Here is a 7,668-nt window from a genome sequence, read left to right on the forward strand (position 1 = left end):
CAAAACACGATCTAGTAATGGAGTCGGAATCTCAGCCATCAGTGCTCGCTCGCATTACAGTATGTCTTCAAGCCTCAGCAAAAGAGCTGTTTTCTCTGTGTGAGTAAAAAGAGGATGGAAACCTATCTAGGGGTGTTAATTTAAAAAAAATCTGATGCTTCTTGAATTCAAAATAGTATATGAAAAGAATAATCGATTGCAATGTCTCTCAGTTTTACCCACTTGTTGCCTCTGGCTCCCTGAGCATTTAAATGAAGTCCTTAAAAATGTAGCATCCAGCATAGCAAAAATATTTGTAAATTCCTGGTCTCGTTCCTCTTTATAGGTTTTGTAAGTAACTTCCCAGGGTCACACAATGAATAAAAGACCCTGCTATCCCAGTGACAGAGTCTGTGTAGTCCTTTGTGTGTCTCCCATTGTTACTGCGTCCTGTGAGTCCGGCAGTGAATCCTCATCTTGGCCGCCGCACCAACTTTGGCAGGATGTCCCCCCAACAAGGAGAGCCGATGTGCGTGCGTTGGTGTGAGTCTCGGCCTTCAGGGGTGTCCTCCTCTTTGTCTGAGTATGTGTGTTGCATTTGTGGTTGTATCCTCCCACATCCACGTCAGCTTGCCTTTGTGACCTCCTGCAACCTTCTGCATCTCTCTCTGGTTACTTCATCTGCATCCATCTCATTCATCTCAACTTGAGGTCTCGTCATATACGTAGCGCATGTGTGTGAACATATGAGCATGTGGATTGTATCTGTGTGTGTGTGTATGTGCGTCAGAGTGTTTCCCCAGTTATAGTTGCAAAGGGCACCTTAATATACCAGCTATACTGCCTCAGGGTAATCCTATCTGCAGGCTCGCTTCTGTATGAATAATGCAGGCTGGCTGAGCTGTTGCTAAACTGTGTCTGAGAGGCAAGAGCAGAGCCAAAACACACAGCTGAGAGTGATGTAAAATGCTCACACACACATTAAACAGTATATGCACACATCTACAGTAATATGTCCATGTTTGATGCAGAAAGATACAATTTAGGACTTCACACTGTCAACTTAACATGGGTTAATCAAGAAAAGTAAGGATTTAAGATTAATTAGCTGAATCTATTGTTAAAGTCAGTGTTACACTCCAGCTAACTGAAGCCATTAATTTGCAACAACTTTTCACTTAACTGACCACCTAAATCTATAACCACCTTATAGAATTCATATATTAGAGCTCTGCCTGGTTCAGAGCTCAAAAAAGCAAACATTTGTTGCCATTTTGTTCCTCTTGATACAACCAAGATCCTCTAAATGCTGAGAGTTTTTTATAATAACATATTGGCGATTTCACCGAGTTGGAAAAGGACTATTCAATAAGTACTACTTGGAGCAAATGACTCACAAAATAAGAAATATGGAGGATGCTTTTTTTTAAAAAAAATTAAAATTATAATTATACTATGCATAAAGAAATACGTTATGTATCAGCTTGTCCACTCTCTGTAAGTAGTCAGATACTTCATCTTCAGTGCTTTGCTACTTCCTGTCGTTCTGTTACAAAGTACCAGTTAAATATATGTGTCTATATAAATGATGTATATGTATGATGGATGTGTATGTATGTATATGAGGATAAATGTATGTATAACTTATTTAACATAATTTGTTTTCATTTTCTTTTTCTTTTAGTTCAGTTTTGCTTTGCCTTTTATGACAGCTGTTAATTTAAAAAAAAAACAGCTGTCATTTAATAACAAACCTGCTTTACCTGGACCCCATTTAAACAAACACACACACACATAAAGACCTCCCTATCCAGTCAGTAGTGAAAGTTGTAACATAGAGTTATGGGTGCGAAGTGTGATGGCATTACATAAATGCTCTGATGTTAATTCATTGAGGATGGTCTGATGATAGTTCACTGATGATGGTCTGATGTTAATTCATTGATGATGGGCTGATATTCCAGGAGGTCATCTCAGTGGCAGATATGAATGTTTAATGTCTGTCCTGTGTTCTGCCTACACAGCATGGATAAAACATTCATTGCAGGCTGCTCTAAATATATCACAAAGGGTCAAGCCCGCCCTGGCCTGCTCCCCAACCAATATATTATACATACGGGATGTGTCAAGGGTTAACAGCCAGACACCATAGAGCAGATGAAGGATAAACGGCAAACAGCAAAAGACAGAAAAACAAACCTAATAATTTCCTGACAATTACAAGAAAAAGACTGAAATATATAATCTTTTAACATACAGTAGATTAATACAATAATAAGGTAAAGTTTTACATTATATAAATCATCAGTACAGATTTAAAATAGGCATGTATCCATTTGAAACTATGGATTATTTCTTTTAATTTACCAAAAAGAGAAATAAAGGTGTCGATCACTTATGTTAGTTACAGTTAACAGGTCCAACTCTATGTTTTCTCTCCGATAAATGAAGTTGGAAGGTCTTGACCTAAGATAGGATCTAAGCAGAATTCTGTATCACATATCCCAATGTGCAGTGACCATGACACAACTCTAAACTGTCTGCAGGCTGCACAGCAATAACAACAACAGCTGATGTTGGTATCATCTAACTGCAAACTGAGATAAGTCGAGAGAGAGAGAGAGAGAGAGAGAGAGAGAGAGAGAGAGAGAGAGAGAGAGAGAGGGAACACAGGAAAAGTTCAAAAGTTCCTTCCTGTTCATCAGATATACACACAGCGAAGGTTGTTGGTCACCAAACAGGTAAAGAGACACACGTAGAGATCTATTTGATATGTGTGATATGTATCTGCTGTCTGGCTGATGTGCTCTGTTGACTGAGTGAACTGGTAATGAATAGAGAGCAGATGACAGAGATGGAGGGGGTGGGGAAAGAGGAGAGGGAGCTGGGCAAGGAAAGTAAAGAGGGAAAATGAGAGTTACACCAATGAACTGTAGATTACACACAGAAAATGGAAAGAGGGAGAGGGACAGAGAACTGAAACGACAGAAAAGTGAGAAACAGAAGTCGTAGATACATGGAGAGGTGACAGAGAGAGTGATATGGAGGGACAATAGGCAGCAAGTCAGTGAGCGACAGATGAAGGGTCTAAAGAAAGTCTCCTCGTCTACGTGCCAATCACTGACAACACGCTTTCAACAGACGCAGTCAGCGACACGCAACTAATAAAGGAGATCACCTGAGCATAGTGCAGCCAACAGGTTCATTTAATGCCTACGGCCACACACACACGCGCACACACACACGTACACACACACACACATACACAGGGAGGCAGGAATGTCTCATAATGGAGATTGCATGCGATAACTAAATGCAGGACATACTCTGACTCATCTAGGGAGACTAGAGATTGACAGCTACAAACACACACACACACACACATACACACACACACACACACACACACACACATTGAGCATGCCACATACACTTCCACTTGCTGCAAATGTAATACCTTTTCTCACATGCAAACACACACACTTGGGGGTGGGCTTAGTCCAAAATGCTTGTCATATACCTTTCATCCAATTAAAAACACACAGCTTAGTGACACGCACAGACACACACACACACACACACACACACACACACACACACACACGCACACACACACAGAATCACACCCTCATGATTAATTGCCGAAAACAGCAGCCCGAGCCAGCTCTGTAACCTTAAAAACTGTGACAGCTATGACGATAATCCAACAGGCTACAAGGATCACAGCACCCGGACAATATTTGGTTGACATTACTGTGTTCCTTGAAAGGTTTTGTATGATTGAGCGACAGACTGAAAAGCAGAGCGGCAGTGGGAGAGGGTGATGTTCTTTTCAGACCGAGGAGGTGAGACGGGAGGATGAGGAGGCTGGCCTCAGGTTTCCTGTAAGCCTTTAAGCCCCATTCAAGTCTTAACCTTCGCTGCTAGATTACCCAGTGACTTGACAATGGAGAAACGCCAGCGGCTGCTTAAATAGTGCAGACCTGCCTCAGAGGATCAAACACCAACACTTGGCTGAGCCGACTGCCATTACTAGATATGAAAATAAGATACTCTCTCTGACCTTAATGTATTTGTTAAAAGTGATTTAGGAGCTTTGTGGCAGTTTCCGTCTTAAATACAAAGAAGTTGGATTTTACATGGACTGATCCAAAATTAGTGCAAGAAAACCTTTAATTTCTTGTTCAACACAATCGCACGCTTGAAAACTGATAAAAAGAGGGTAATTTTAAACATTTAGCTGATGCGGTGATACAGACATGCCGCCGTCCAATCAGTAACAAGATAAGCAAGTGATGTGACAGCTCAACAGGTTGTGTTTTCCAAAAAAAAGTCTTGAATATAATGCAATCCCGCCTCCTAGAATCTACTGCAACAACTGCTGTGTAACAAGATGCACTGTGCCTCTGAGTTTCATTGGAAACAGCAGTGATGTAGTTGCTATGACCTTTTATAACCATAAAAAATTCAAAATATTAATCTGGTTAATGAGTATTTTTAATACTACTATCAATCAGTCGACCTAGTTTCTTCATGGAGACGTCTGACACATTGCAACTGAGTTGATATTTTGACTTTAAAAGTATAGCGCTCCTATAATTAGTGTAATGTTTAAGAATTTCTCAGCACTCTGTTTAATTAAGTTCTCATGACTTTTACTTATCAAATTAACTCTATTAAAATAAGACTGAATTTAAATGAGTGCTTTTTATCACATTAACTGGAAGAAAATATTATTTACAACAAATGATGAATGCAGTGGTCACAGGTTTCTACCATTTTTGATATAAATACATTGATTCCTCTTAGCTTTACACTTTGTTCTCTCTTAGCAAATAAAAGTGATAACAATATAAATATTTTAACATCTGACAACAAGATGAACTAACTTCCAATTCTGCTCTTTTCTGTTTCCACACAGGATGCATCACTGCCAGTACAAACCCACCACGAGCTAAACCAAGCAGATCAAATAGACAGCACAGAGGAAAGCTGGACTGCACAGACCTGGTGACAGTTTAAGCTTTAATGAGACAAATTTTATACCATACCCTCTCATGGAATATATACATACCTTATCTGTTCTTGTGAATGACAGTGATTGATATTTAGAGCCTTTATTATCCAGAAATATCCATCAAAACATCTGATGAGCCCACTCGCTGTATAGAGGAAAAAAAATCTAACTCTGTGTGGCTGCTCTGACTCATGAATCTCCTCTGCTGATGTTTTAAAGCCCTGTGCCCACGCACACACACAAAAATTACATTCACCACAGACCGTCTAAACACACAATGGGACCTCCATAGTAAACATACCCTCTGTTGCTTCAGTGATTACCTGTACAACAGCTGGTTCAGGCTACTCTATACATCTATACATGCATCAATAGTACAGCAATTAGGTTTCTAAACATGGTGCACTACCTTGTCCCCCTCTGCGTAAGTGCCTGAGTAAACAATTGAACAATTGGGCAGATCCATTGTTTGTTAATTGGTAGGATTACACACACCCTCACACACTTTACGCTATCATCATCCCACACTGGCCTCCCAACGTCAGAGCCTAAAGCGAAACCCCTGCGGTGACAATAGGTTGTAAGGCAGGTTGTGTGTGTGTGTGTTGGAGAGCCTTATCAGTACTCCTCACACACACACACACACACACACACACACACACACACACACGTACAGTATGTGGGTGGAGATTTGTTAAATGTTACCCTAATTGCCGCTGATTACCAATACTCTTTAACTCTTTCAGAGGCTAAATGTGATTTTTTTATATATAAAATGTTCATAGTCAAAGAAAATAAATACGTTTAGAACTTGACTATTCTGTGGAAAACGATGTAATTTGTGCTGCTTTGTTAGTTGTCCAGTAACAGCACACATAACACCTTTCATTTTTGTCTGCATTTATTTCAGGGATTTGACATCATAATGTAATATAATGTGTATGACTGCCTGCCGCATGTTATATTTATTGCAAGTTGAACACACAAACATTGAAAGATGGGCTATTTATTGTGAAAAAGTATGACAAAATGTAACGTTAATCATCTAAGTTAATGAAGAAAAGTATAGTGTTTCTGTGAAGTAGTTGAAGGAGTTTGTGGGCACTTCTCTACACAAATCTGTAATGACTTTACAGACGCAAAATACTGACTTCCACAGAATACATGTTCACAAGTTACTAAATATGACAAACGTGTGTTTAGAGGATTAACTTTCAGGTTTTGTCTCAGTTTTTCATGGTAAACACATCATCTTCCTTTGTTTTTTTGTTGTTTTTTTTGTTTGCATCTCAAACCTGAACATCCTATAACCACTGGGACTATGTTTGATGTAAAATCCTTTAATGGTTTAGTGTGTGAGGTTACTTCCTAAAGATTTGAGTTGATGGATCATTATAAAACAAAAACCATAAAAAGGCTAAATCACAGTTGCGTTTTCTGAAACTCTATGAATGAGGGACTGAGTCTGCTGGATTAGTGTGGTTCTCTGTGTGTGCTTCTTTGTGCGCATTAATAGACTGGTTTATCCCCTAGACAAACATCAGTGCACACAAAGTACAGAAAACAACCCGACTGCTTGTTAAAGAGAGATTTGCTATTTACACACAACTAATCCGATAAGCCTGTAAAACACAAATGTATGTATACTCAGTACAAATACACACAAACAAGACTATCAACAAGACCATCTATTTGTTCACAAAATCCCTGCATATTTATAGAATACAGCTCCATACAGATCCATGCTGAGTCTTCTGTAATATTGAGTGTGCTTTTAATTTGGTGTGCAGAGAATGTTAATCATGAAGCGGTAAAACTCTTCTGGTAAACAGGCTAAATAAAAGATTTTCTGACATCATAAATGACTAACTCCATATAAATGTGGTTAAATCTGTTTGTCTTATGAAAAGTGTCTTTTGGGACATAAAAACCCAACCAAGCAAACCATTATGTGCACCAATCCCTGTTGAAAACCAAGACAAAGTTGAGAAAACACCCGTACTGTAATTAATACACCTGTATTGATTCTCAAGTCACAAAAATGGTTGGTTTCAATTCATTCTAACTCCTCACTCATTTGATTATAGGGCAATTTTAGCTTAACTGTAACTCATAAAACGAATATCTGAACATTTCATCCTTCAGTGAGTCTGTGATTTGTCTCTCCTCTGTGCTTTTGTTATTCACAGTTCAAATCAACCACATGCTGTGTTAACCAGCAGCTTCATGTAATGAGCAGGTTGATACAGAAGAGGGCAGAAGAGACAAAATAATCAGAGTTTGCCTACACCTCTAAAATACTCATGAATTTTGTCATCAGTTGGTATCTTTTACATATATCCTATCAGCCAGAAAATATATTTATATGTATAAATCAATTGAAAAAGGTTCAATATAATGATCACATATAATTCTAGGATCCAACAGTTAATCTCCTGGTCCTTAACAGCAGTTAACCAGGCAACATTTTCAGTGACACTTAAGACAAAATAATGAGGATGCAGTATAAACAGTATACAGCAGGTGATAAGAGAGTATAGGTTATCTTTACACTCAAAGTTGAATTAATACTAGTGTTAAATTGCACCATCATAGGTGAGTTTACAGTGCAAGAGAAGAGTACCAGCAAAACAGAAATATAATTACTGAGTCTTCTTGCCATGCAAGTAAGA

Source organism: Thunnus maccoyii, chromosome 18 (genome assembly GCF_910596095.1).
Source record: "Thunnus maccoyii chromosome 18, fThuMac1.1, whole genome shotgun sequence".
In the NCBI taxonomy this organism is placed as follows: Eukaryota; Metazoa; Chordata; class Actinopteri; order Scombriformes; family Scombridae; genus Thunnus; species Thunnus maccoyii.